The 12,620-nt window shown below is 36.5% G+C and overlaps 1 long non-coding RNA gene across 1 annotated transcript; it reads right to left on the bottom strand.

Moving 5' to 3' along the window:
- Nucleotides 1–7,157: 7,157 nt before the first annotated feature.
- On the bottom strand, nucleotides 7,158–11,686 carry LOC146937255 (uncharacterized). The gene is made up of 4 exons (XR_015033259.1): nucleotides 11,311–11,686; nucleotides 9,250–9,445; nucleotides 8,560–8,704; nucleotides 7,158–7,435 (listed from the first exon to the last, which is right to left on the bottom strand). It is a non-coding gene; the product is annotated as an uncharacterized LOC146937255 (long non-coding RNA).
- Nucleotides 11,687–12,620: the final 934 nt, after the last annotated feature.

Raw genomic sequence — 12,620 nt, 5'->3', positions numbered from 1 at the left:
TCTTTTTAAAGAGTAATGAGAATTTCAAACAAGGACTGTGTTTTTCATATTTTTAAGCACAACTAAAGAATTATGGAAGGAGGAAAACTCACCCTTGAAGCTAAAAGGGTCACAATCTTTGCGGTTTCTCCGGCACCGCAACTTTGAATGTGGAGCCGCGTGAATGAGAAAGAATGGGTTCCGATAGAATTGTTTCAAATGTTGATTTCTTCTATCCAATAGAAAGCCTATGTCACAAGGAGCTCGAAAATGGTTTTCATATCTTCCACCGGTTCATGTGGTTGCCGGAAAATGGAATTGGAAGAAGAAAAAGATGGTGAGAGATGGTCGTATGAATGAGGAAGATGAGTTCAGCTAGTGTAGAGAAGTGGAAGTAATAAACTAAGTGCCCTACAACTTTCTGCCACGTGAGCAAAGGAAAGAAATTAAGAATATGAAGATAAAAATGTGTGGTCATTTTTCTTTGTGTGTAGTAAAACGTGGATGGAGGAAAATGAAAGTCTTAAAGTTTTAAATCTACTAACTATTGTACTTTTAACTAAAACAAAATAAAATAAATTCATTCTCTCTCAACCTATAGCAACCCCTGTTTGAAATTTCAGTTGCTATATTTTATCTATAGCAACGCTTTTTACTGCGGTTACTAAAGGCTACCGTTGCTATATGGCAAATTTCTTGTAGTGTGAGGACCACTCTGCAATTTTTGAAAGTTTGGGACCAATCTGTAAATTTTAAAAAAAGGACTATTCTGCAATTGTAAAAAAAAAAAAGACTTAAAAATAAAATTCGAAATAAACAAAAAAGGACTTAAAAATAAAATTTGAAACAAGAAAAAGGACTTGAATGCAATTTAAAAAAAAATTGAGGACTAATATTAAAAAATGAATTAAAATTGATAATTGGGAAAAAAAACTTTAAAGTGAAACAAAAATAAAAAACACAAAAAGGACTAAAATGAACCAATTACTTAAATGAGGTACTTCAAAGTAACCTCTCTCTGTCAAAATTTTGTGTGAAATGACCAAAATGCCCCTGGGGACCAAAACGACTCAAAATGACTCAGATGCAATTTTAAAATGGATTTTATCATGAAATTAAAGCAAGAGTTTATTCAAACCAATTGAAAAGACTCAGAGACAATTTTTTGGAAATTAAACAGAGTTTTATCACATGAAAAGACTAAAATGCCCCTAGGGGCTAAACTGACTCAAAATGACTTCAAATGCAATTTTTGAAATGGATTTTGACATAGAATTGAAATAAAGACTTATTCAAACCAATTGAAAAGACTCAAACACTTTTTAAAGGACTAAAATGAGTTTGGATACAGGAAATGACTAAAATACCCTTTTTCGTGAATTTTGCAAGTAATATTGAAATAAAATGCAGAGAAAGATGCAATTGATCAGAGACAAATTCAAATGACTTGAAATGCAAGAAAAGAAGAATTGAGCTAGTATTTTTAGGTCCAAAATTAGGGTATAACAGCTGCCCCTATTTAAGTTTCTTTGTCCGGAGAGTCAAGAGACGAAGTCTTTGATTTGACGGGACGAAGACACTTAAATATTAACATTTGCATTGTTTTTGGACATAAAAATACGCTCTCAGATTTTCAAAATCATGAATGCTATGCAATATCTTGATTATGAATGCAAGACAAACAACTGGAGTCTACAGAGCATGCCATATCACTGGGGACTTAGGTAGACATTGACAGGGTAGACGAACCAGGGGACGAAAGATAGGTACAAGCTGTTCTTTGGATCAAACTCGCCACTTGACCATGGAATACAAACAGGAGATGGGTACAAGCTGTTCTTTGAATCGAACTTGTTGCTTGACTGGGAATAGAAATACAAGACAGGTACAAGCTGTTCTTTGGATCGAACTTGGCACTTGACCGGAAACATAAACATATAGGAAGATACAAGCTGTTCTTTGGATCGAACTTGTCGCTTGATTTGAAAATACAAACAGATAGGCAGGTACAAACTGTTCTTTGGATTGAGCTTGCTATTTGACTTGGGGGCATAGACAAAAGGATGATACAAGCTGTTCTTTGGATCGAACTTGCTGCTTGATCAATATCACAACATGTAGATAGGTGCAAACTGTTCTTTGGATCGAACCTGTCGTTTGACCAATAACAAACATAAGCAGGGTACAAACTGTTCTTCGGATCGAACTTGCCGTTTGACCGGAAACATAGGCATATAAGCAGGTACAAGCTGTTCTTTGGGTCGAACTAGCCGCTTGACCAATAACAAAATACAAATTGGAAGTTTGATTTGGAAAGATACAAATTGAGAGTGGATTAACATTGACAAAGACATTGAATTGAAAGTTTGAGATTGAAAGAGAGATTGAACATTGAGATTAATCAGAGACATAGACATTGAATTAGAGAGTTGAATTTGAGTTGAATTGGAGATTGAAATTGAATTGAGTTAAATTGACATTGAGATTGGATTGAAAATTGAGATTGAATTGAATTTGACAGTTGAAATTGAATTGAAATTTGAGATTGGATTGAAATTGGAGATTGAGTTGAATTCGAAAGTGGAGGTTTGAACTGAATTGGAAGTGATGTTCGATTTTGAATTCTTCACATAAAGCTTGCATCATGCTATTGTTCAGATTGGAACCATTGTCAGTGATGATTTTGTTAGGAACACCATATCGACAGATGATATTATTCTTGATAAACTTTACTACCACTTGCTTGGTCACATTTGCATAGGAGGCAGCTTCAACCCACTTGGTGAAATAGTCAATTGCCACTAGAATGAAACGATGTCCATTGGAAGCTTTTGGTTCAATTCTTCCGATTATGTCAATGCCCCACATAGAGAAGGGCCATGGGGAGGAGATAACATTGAGGGCATGTGGAGGCACATGAATCTTGTCAGCATAAATTTGACATTTGTGGCATCTCTTGGAATGTCTGTGACAGTCACGCTCCATAGTTATCCAGTAATAGCCGGCTCTTAACAGTTTTCTTGACATGGTGTGACCCGTAGCATGGGTCCCAAAGATGCCGTCATGTACATCATGCATCAATTTCTCAGCTTCTTGTTTGTAAACACATCTCAACAAGACCATGTCATAGTTCCTTTTGTATAGGATTTCTCCGTCCAGAAGGAACCTACTACCCATCTTCTCAAGGTCTTTTTATCCCTGTTGGAAGCACCAGGTGGATATTCATGACTCTGCAAGAATTGTTTGATATTGTAATACCAAGGTTTTCAATCATTCACACCTTTATCAGCTTGATCTGTCATATTTTCAATAGTAAATACATGAGCGGGTCTATCAAGGCGCTGTACTTTGATTACAGGCACGTCGTTCCAATGGTTCACACAAAACATGGAAGATAAAGTAGCAAGAACATCAGCCATCTGATTTTCATCTCGAGGGATATGGTGCAGCTCAACCTTGGTAAAGTATGTCAACAGACGTCTTGCATAGTCACGGTAAAGGATCAGCTTCTCATGATGAGTCTCCCATTCACCCTTTATCTGATTAATAACAAGTGCAGAATCTCCATAGATGTCAAGGTGCTTAATTCTCATATCAATGGCTTCTTCAATGCCCAAGATGCATGCGGTGAAAGGAATGTGGTGCCCCTGCGGAGTTACAATAATGGCCCCAATTCCTTTACCATAAGCATAGAAAGCACCATCAAACACCAGTCCCCATTTGCTATTGGGATCTGGCCCTTCACTGATCAGTGGCTCTTCACAGTCTTTTGCTTTCAGATACATAATCTCTTCATCAGGGAAACAAACTTAATCGGCTGGTAATCATCAAGAGGTTGACAAGCAAGATGCTCAGCAAGGATGCTTCCTTTGATTGCTTTCTGAGCTTTGTACACAATATCATATTCAGACAACAACATTTACCAACGTGCAATCTTTCCCGTAACAGCAGGCTTCTCAAAGATGTACTTGATTGGATCCATTCGGGATATCAACCAAGTTACATGATTCACCATATAATGACGCAGGCGTTTGCCAGCCCAGGCTAAAGCACAACAAGTCTTTTCAAGCATTGTATACCGAGTCTCACAGTCGGTGAACTTCTTGCTCAGATAGTAGATAGCATGTTCTTTCTTTCCAGTCTCGTCTTGTTGGCCGAGAACACAACCCACGAAATCATCTAACACTGACAGATACATAATCAAGGGCCTTCCTTCCACTGGCGGGACAAGGATAGGTGGTTCCAACAAGTATTCTTTAATGCTATCAAAAGCTTCATGGCATTCATTATTCCATACAACAGTCTGATTCTTTCTGAGCAATTTGAAAATTGGTCCGCATGTAGTAGTCATGTGAGATATGAATCTTGAAATATAATTCAGGCGTCCGAGGAAACCCCTGACTTGTTTTTCAGTTTGAGGGGCCGACATCTCTCTGATGGCTCGGACTTTGTCAGGATCAACTTCAATGCCTCTTTGGCTGACAATGAAGCCTAGCAACTTTCCAGACCTTACACCAAATGTGCAGTTGTTAAGATTCAACCGCAACTTGTACTTTCTTAATCTTTCAAACATCTTTTTCAAATACACAACATGCTGCTCTTCATCACTTGACTTCACAATCATGTCATCAACATATACTTCAATCTCTTTGTGAATCATATCATGAAACAAAGTTGTCATACCTCTTTGATAGGTGGCACCATCATTTATCAAGCCGAACGGCATCACTTTGTAACAGAATGTTCCCCACGGGGTGATGAAGGACGTCTTTTCTCTATCTTCAGGTGACATTTGTATCTGATTGTAACCAGAGAAACCATCCATAAAGGAGAACACTTTAGACTGAGCAGTACTGTCAACAAGCACATCAATATGAGGTAATGGGATGTTGTCTTTTGGACTGGCTTTGTTCAGGTCTCTGTAATCAACACACATTCGAACTTTCCCATCTTTCTTTGGTACTGGTACAATGTTGGCAATCCACTCAGGGTATTCAGCTGTCATGAGGAAACCTGCATCAATTTGCTTTTGCACTTCAGCCTTGATCTTAAGAGCCATGTCTGGACGAGACCTTCTCAACTTCTGTTTGACAAGAGGACACTCAGGTCTTGTCGGTATCCGATGTTCCACAATCTTGGGATCTAGACCCGGCATATCTTCATAGGACCATGCAAAGACATCTGGATAATCATGGAGAAGCTGAGTAATCTTCTTTTTCACTTCTGGCTCGAGTGCAGCACCAATCTTGATTTCTCTCTTGTTCTCTTCAGTACCCAGGTTGATAAGCTCAATTTCTTCCTGGTGAGGCTGAATGGCTCTTCTTTCTTGCTCAAGCAGTCGAGTGATCTCATACGGTATCTCTTCATCATCCTCCTCATCTTCAGCTTCATATACAGAGAATTCAAAATTTGGAGGAACCATAGGGTCACTGTGTTCAACGGGTTCATTGTGGTTCAATCTGCATAATATGATTGGGATGATTTTAGAAAATGTTTTTCATGCAGATTTTTGAAATTAATAAGAAAATACAGATGTTTTAGTTTTTTCTGGCATTACCATTATTTCCAAGAAAAAGGCAATAGAAAGTAAAAAACAAAGAGTCGCGGAAAAGACGACAACTTTTATTGATAACGGCAATGCCGAAACAAACATGCCCTTACAATGATATCACTTTCGCCTTGGGCAGAGCGAAAGGATTGTTATTTTGAAAACAAAGAAAAACATGAGCAACAAGACACATTACATGGAAGCATGCATGACTAAAAGAACATAATGGCCTCCCAATTTCTCATAGTGCCTCCTGGTACAACAAATGTAGGCACATAACTACTTTCAGCAGCATCTTCAGCAACATCATTGATAAACCCAGCACTGTAGAAAGTTCCAGTTGAAACGCCTGAGGTCGGGGAGAATCCAAGGCCCTCTTTACGCTTGTTTTCCAAAATCTGTATCACTTTGCCCCAGCCGGCAGCTTGCCCTTCTTGAACAGCCTTCTGGGCGTCTTTCAATGAAGCCATAGCAGTACCAGCTCTTCGAGACTCCGCACCTTCAACAGCCAATCCTTGAAATGATGTCCCTTCAGCAGACCCTACTTCAACACAAGAGAAAGATGACACTTGGCTAACCAGATACGCTTCTTCACCGTGTACAATGACAAGCTTACCATTCTTTACAAACTTGAGCTTTTGATGTAAAGTAGAAGTTACTGCCCCAGCGTCGTGAATCCACGGTCTTCCAAGGAGACAACTGTAAGATGCGTTGATGCCCATGACCTGGAAAGTAATCTGAAATGTCTCAGGACCAATGGTAATTGGCAAGTCTACTTCCCCAAGAACACCCTTGCGAGATCCGTCAAAAGCTTTAACCAAATAGCTGCTTCCCCTTAGGGAGAGTCCATGATGACTCAACTGTCTTAGTGTAGACTCAGGCATTACATTTAAAGATGATCCAGTGTCCACCAGCACGTTGGATATCATCTCAGACTTACAGTGTACTGAGATATGCAGAGCCAAGTTGTGGTGTTTCCCTGCTTCGGGGAGCTCATCATCACCAAACCCCAAGTTATTGCAAGTAGTAATATTACCCACTATTCCATCGAAGTGATCCACAGAGACTTCATGATTAACATAGGCCTGTTCTAGTACCTTCATCAACACTTTCCTGTGAGCTTCTGAGCTCACACTACAAGAAAACTGTGTTTTAGCGTCGGCCAGAAACCCACTCTAACAGGGTAAAAGCGGACTCTAACAGTGAATTAGCGTCGGATTTGCGTCGGCGTCGGGGGCAGGCTAAAAAAGTCGAAGCTACCTTATAGAGTCGGCTGTCAGCCATCCGAGGCTACGATAGAGTCGGACGAACCGAGTTAAATATCGACTCTAACCTCCTCCGACGCTAAATTAGGCACCTTTTGGAAAGTCAACATTATTATATAGCGTCGGATTAGAGGACTCTAAAGTCAACATCAGAAAAGTCAACTAAATCCTTTAGAGTCGGCTAACCGACGCTAAATTCAATATTTAAAAAAAAAAAACATTAATTGAACGTGTAGGCGTATCAGATACTAAAATACACTTTTTTATTCCCATAGTCCTACACCTAGTACCCATTTTGCACCAAATACTTAGAAATAAGAACCCTACAGCAAAAACCAACCACTAAAAGTCATAGTGCATTAACATAACACATTCAAAATAACGGTCATTCCAATGCTACAAATTAGTCTAAAACTACAAAATAACAAAGTTACGACTACAAGATCTTGCCCCAAAAAAGTCATATAATATATTAACATAAACATGTTCAAAGTAATAGTCATTCTAATACTACCAATTAGTCTGAAACTACATAACAAGAATGTAATGACTACATGACTTGTCGGTCCAAATTACCACCATAGTGAGGATGTGAAGGAGGATGGGAGGGACTACATAATCAAGCAGCTGAACAATTCTCTAGCTGAAAAGATATGAAAAAAAAGTTCACTAAAATGAGAAAAATATGTTGTCATTCTCACTTGATACCTCATAATGCTTATAAAAACAAAGATAGCAGATCGAGTCAACCGGAGTAATATTACATTAACATAACAAGCAAGTTTAGTATAATGGTTATTGTGATACTACAAAATAGTCTAAAAGTACAAAATACAAAGTTACGACTATAATAACATACCCCCAATCATAATGCATTAATAGAATAACATACCCCTAATCATTTTTCGGATTTTTAATTTTGATCCTTCAATTTATCCCGTCACAAATGTAAATAATATTTTGATTAGCCAAGAAATTTACATGCATAAATAAAAATCTAGACAGGTCCTAATACTAGCATAGGTATAAAATTGTCCTAAGTTTTAGCATAAAATCAACTTCCACACAAATGAGTAATGCTAATGCTAATTATACTCCACTTCAACATATTTAATATAACTATCCTGGTAAATGATTATATATTTATATATCATAGTAGCATTATATAAAGGATTTTGGTTAATTGGAGATTATTCAAAGAGATCATTCGGTCATTTAAAACTTACAGCAAACAATGATTCATACACAACTATTGATCAAAACATAAAGAAACCACTCTCTGGTTACCAAAGTATATTAGAGGAGCAAAGTATATTAGAGGAGCATATAATTGCTAATGCCTTTAAACACAAAACAAAGGAATATACTAGAGTAATAACAAGTCCACTTCATTCAAATTTCAATATATAAGGAAGACATTCAAATTTCATTATTCCTAGAAAAAAAAATTGTTTATTTCTTATGAGACGTTTTATCAAACACATACAAGACAATTATGTGGGAGAAAAAATATAGCAATTTTGTAACCATTAGAGCAAAGAAAAATAAACTGAAAATTAGAAATGCCTAAGAAAACTTACGACTGACCCATAAATGGTTTTCCCTTGAGTAGCTTATCAAAATGCCTATTAAAAATATTTTTGAATTGCGTACCTAATGGCATTTGCAACTTCTCAACATCAATATTTATGACATCACTTTAAAGAATAAGAGTTAAGTTAGAAGGCAATCTCTTCATAATAATAGATATTAGTATCATGTCAATACCTTTCAAATTTTTGTACGGGATTCTACTAGTAACTTTAAATACAAGGTTGACTTTGCTTGAATCATGTGCGAATTTTCGGATTCTACTAGTAACTTTAAATACAAGGTTGACTTTGCTTGAATCATGTCCTTCGCACTTGTACTACTTGAGAAAAGAAGAAAGAAAAGAAATTAGAATTAATTTGAGTTAATTTTTTCCTTTGAAGTAATGTTTACTAAAAGAATAGTTTTGCAATGTGGTGGTTTTAGAATCAAGAGCTTCAGCCACAACATGTAATGACTAACCATACCTAAAGAATTGCATACATATCAATTTAAAAACAATGATGGCCAATCATATAAGTGAATTTCCAGCAAGATGTTGGAAAATTTCATACTCCAGTTTAAACTTTAAACAAATTCAGAATCAACTAGATATCATGACCATTTATAACTAGTTTCAAGAAGACTCTGGATCTTTATTTATATTTGTTGTCACAGACAAGTGAAAGTATCTCTAATATGTAGATGTGCAACTGAACACAATACATAGCATCACACCCTAAGCCAAGAAAAGCTTGTCACATTTTAAGTCTCTACATCATAGATACACACAAAAGAAGAGGAAAACAAAAACAACATAATTATGTACATCATGCCACAACTTGTATACATAAAAGTACCGATACGCGGAGGCATAGATAAAAATACCTTATGCTGAAGTACTCTCACAAAGAAATTCCACTCTTGAAGTACTCTCCTGGATATATCAACTCACAAGTAATCATTTTAGGCACCAATGCAACATTGTGGATGCATAGATAAAAATACCTATGCTGAAGTAATTGTACTACACGCATTCAAGACTTCAAACTTTCTTAGGCAGCTCTCCCTTGATTTCTATGCCCTATGTACAACAGACAAAAAAAACTCCATATATATTACAACTCAAAAAAAGGGGAAAACAAGTGTATTGCAAATAACTCATAAGTCATAACCCATAAATTAAATCTACAAGAATTTGATATACATAGTTAAATAAACAACTAAATAGATTATACATAGTAAAATAAGCATGATTATAATTCTATTCCATAGTTAATATGTCAACTTAAACTGCACAAACCATAACAAAGTGTTGCATAGTAGAACCACCTATTTTTCATGACACCACTAAGGAAAAAAACAATGGTGGTAAGAAATTGAAAATAAGTTGATGACTTATTTAAAATTTAGATAATTAAATTGAAAACCATATGTTCAATTATTCATCATATCAATGTATGACAACAATAATTCAATTTTGGGTTCTTGAAACGTGACTATTTTTTTTAAGGCTTTGAAGCATTACAATTAACTCACCATGTAGTTACATACTTGGAAGAAATTCTAATATCTATTATAATTAATGTATACGAGGCAAACAAAATTCTGAATTCTAGTGGTAAAACTTACAAGGCCAAACATATTTAGCATTATCAAGAACACAATACACTTAAACCAAAACATGAAAAATAGAAACAAGTAGCAGCCTTTTTTTTTTTTTTTTGTAAACAACATATATTTATAGCAAACCCCGGCACAAGCAGTACCTAAAAACCGCACCAAAAAACAATCAGAAAACAGCCAGCAAAAGCATAAGAAACGCATGACAGGAGCGCTCCAGCAGCTATCCTAATCCCAAACTACACACAGCCACTACCCAAACTGTCACAACAGAATACACACAAATTACAATCAGCAGCCGCGAAACCAGCAGCAACTGCTGACAGCAGCCACACTGCCGCTCCATAAAAAGTCACAATAAATTCATACATTTTCACAAAACCATCTTTGATAATTATTCAACTAGCCTAAACTGAAATCTGATAAACAAACAGGGAAGCCTAACTTACACTCCTTTGGCTAACATATAAATCTTACAAGGTAAATTGGTTGCGCCTGTGCCTAACTTACACTCTTTTGTAATTGGTTGTGCTTGGCTATCAAACCTTGTTTAACAATACTACTTTTAAAAAAAAACGTGGAACCACATAAAACTAACACCCATTATAACAAATTAAATGTATATAAGTTGTAAATGGGTATAACCTTTCATTTTTTCTAAAACTAACTCAGCTTTCACAATTTCTACTTTTGCATGAAAATCATCAACCATTTTCAACTATTCCTGGTTCTCATTGTATTCTACAAAGTAAAAACAATCAAAAGTATAGAATAAACTGACCAATCCTTCTAATTATAATAACTCCATAATTTTCCTAAAATTATAGATAATAGGATGAACAAGAAGAGTAACTTGAGAAATTTATAAACATTGTTCGCAATATTTTACCCTGTTAGTGCTCCTATTAACATACCATAACCCTGAGTCTTTCAAGAGTTTCTTTAGCACAAGAATCATCAAGACATGGCAACATCTCCAAACAAGTCAATTTATAATGTACAAATCTATGAGGCTTCAATATGATAGATAAAAACTCTGCAATTCTGAACATAACATCAATCACAAAATCATAAAACCTAATAATTTTTAGTGAAAAAACTGAACAACAAAACCACATGTAGAATCAATTCACAGATTTAACTTATAAATTACTACAGATTCCTTCAAAACAATACTTATCATCACTAATTTCAAAACCTGTTTACTAGATCTGACAACAATATTTTCATGATTAACTCGTTTTAGTGACATCCCATTCAAACAAACATGAACAATATAACATGAAATTGCATAGCAACAAATAAAATTCAGGAAGGAAGAAGGACCTGTTCTTCATTCATGAGTTGGCGGAGCTCTCTTTCAGAACAGGACGGTGACGCCGCCACTACGCGGATTGATAAAGACGGTCATAGGAATAACTGAGTCTCATGAGTTTCGAAGGAACAACTACGTCTTCTCCTTCGGCGCTATTCCTGTTGTGAGATTCACCGGCGGCGGGATCTTCAAGACAAACGGAGCTTGACAGAGAGAAAAGGGTGTGTGCGTGCGTGACAAGGAGGGAATTGGATCACAACAGAGAAATTCATGAAATTGATTTGTAGAGAGGAGTGAAAGAAAAGGGTGCAAGAGATTTGGGATCTGTTTTTCCCCTTTGAAAATTAGGGATTGATTTTTGAAACAAAGAAATAAAATGAAGAATAGTAGGAATGAGTGAGTATTATATTATAAAAGAGTGTTGACTGTTGAAAAATAAATAAATAAATAATAGATAAATAATAACTAGCTTTGGCCCCACCGATGCTAAACAAGTGAAATGATGTTGTGAATAAAATAGACTTAAAATTATCAATATTTGTGTCTGCTAGGCCGACTCTAAATCCTACAGATACAAAAAATTAATTAAATAAAATGTAAACCTGCTTTGAGTGGGCTGAGCCAACTCTAAACGGACGGTATTAGCGTCGGTGTCGGTGGCCGACTCTAAAATCGGAGGCTATTTAGCTGAATTCTTGTAGTGTCAAGAGTAGAGATTAGATGGATATTTTTGATGGAGTTTGTAGCAGCTGGTCTACAATCTTATAATCGCTCTTTTTGATAAGCCTCAGAATTTCGTCCAGATTAGACTCTTCAATAGACTGGCCTGTTGGGCCGGCGTTCTTGTCAACAGGAGGAGCAACTGGTGGAGTTATTGTAGCAACAGGTGTAACCACCTTCTTTTGGAACACGGGTGGACGGACTTTTCCGCTTCTCAGAGCTGTAATTTCTCCAGCAACGTTATCAACCGTAGCTGGCGATACCAAAGGCACTTCCACTCCATTCTCAATCATGGTTGCATCGTACTTGTAAGGAATTGCTTTTGTAGAGGCATAAGATATCGGACCAGGTAACCTGATCACCAAAGGTTCAACATTCCTTGTCTGAGATGCATTTTCAGCCGGAGAATCATGAAACACTGGCACAATCACACAAACATCACTGGCAATCAAGTGCTTGTCATCCATCAGGCTCTGTATATCATCTTTCACCACACAACAACCCATAGAATTTTGAAGACATTCTGAACAAGAAGCATGATCGTGATTGAACAAAGAAGCCTGGCAAAGTTTGACATGTAGCGGTACCAAGGGAGTGGCAA

The sequence above is a fragment of the Medicago sativa genome, chromosome 3 (genome assembly GCF_051527215.1).
Source record: "Medicago sativa cultivar Bolivia chromosome 3, Bolivia_mono, whole genome shotgun sequence".
NCBI lineage: Eukaryota > Viridiplantae > Streptophyta > Magnoliopsida > Fabales > Fabaceae > Medicago > Medicago sativa.
This window is presented reverse-complemented; position numbering and strand designations above follow the sequence as displayed.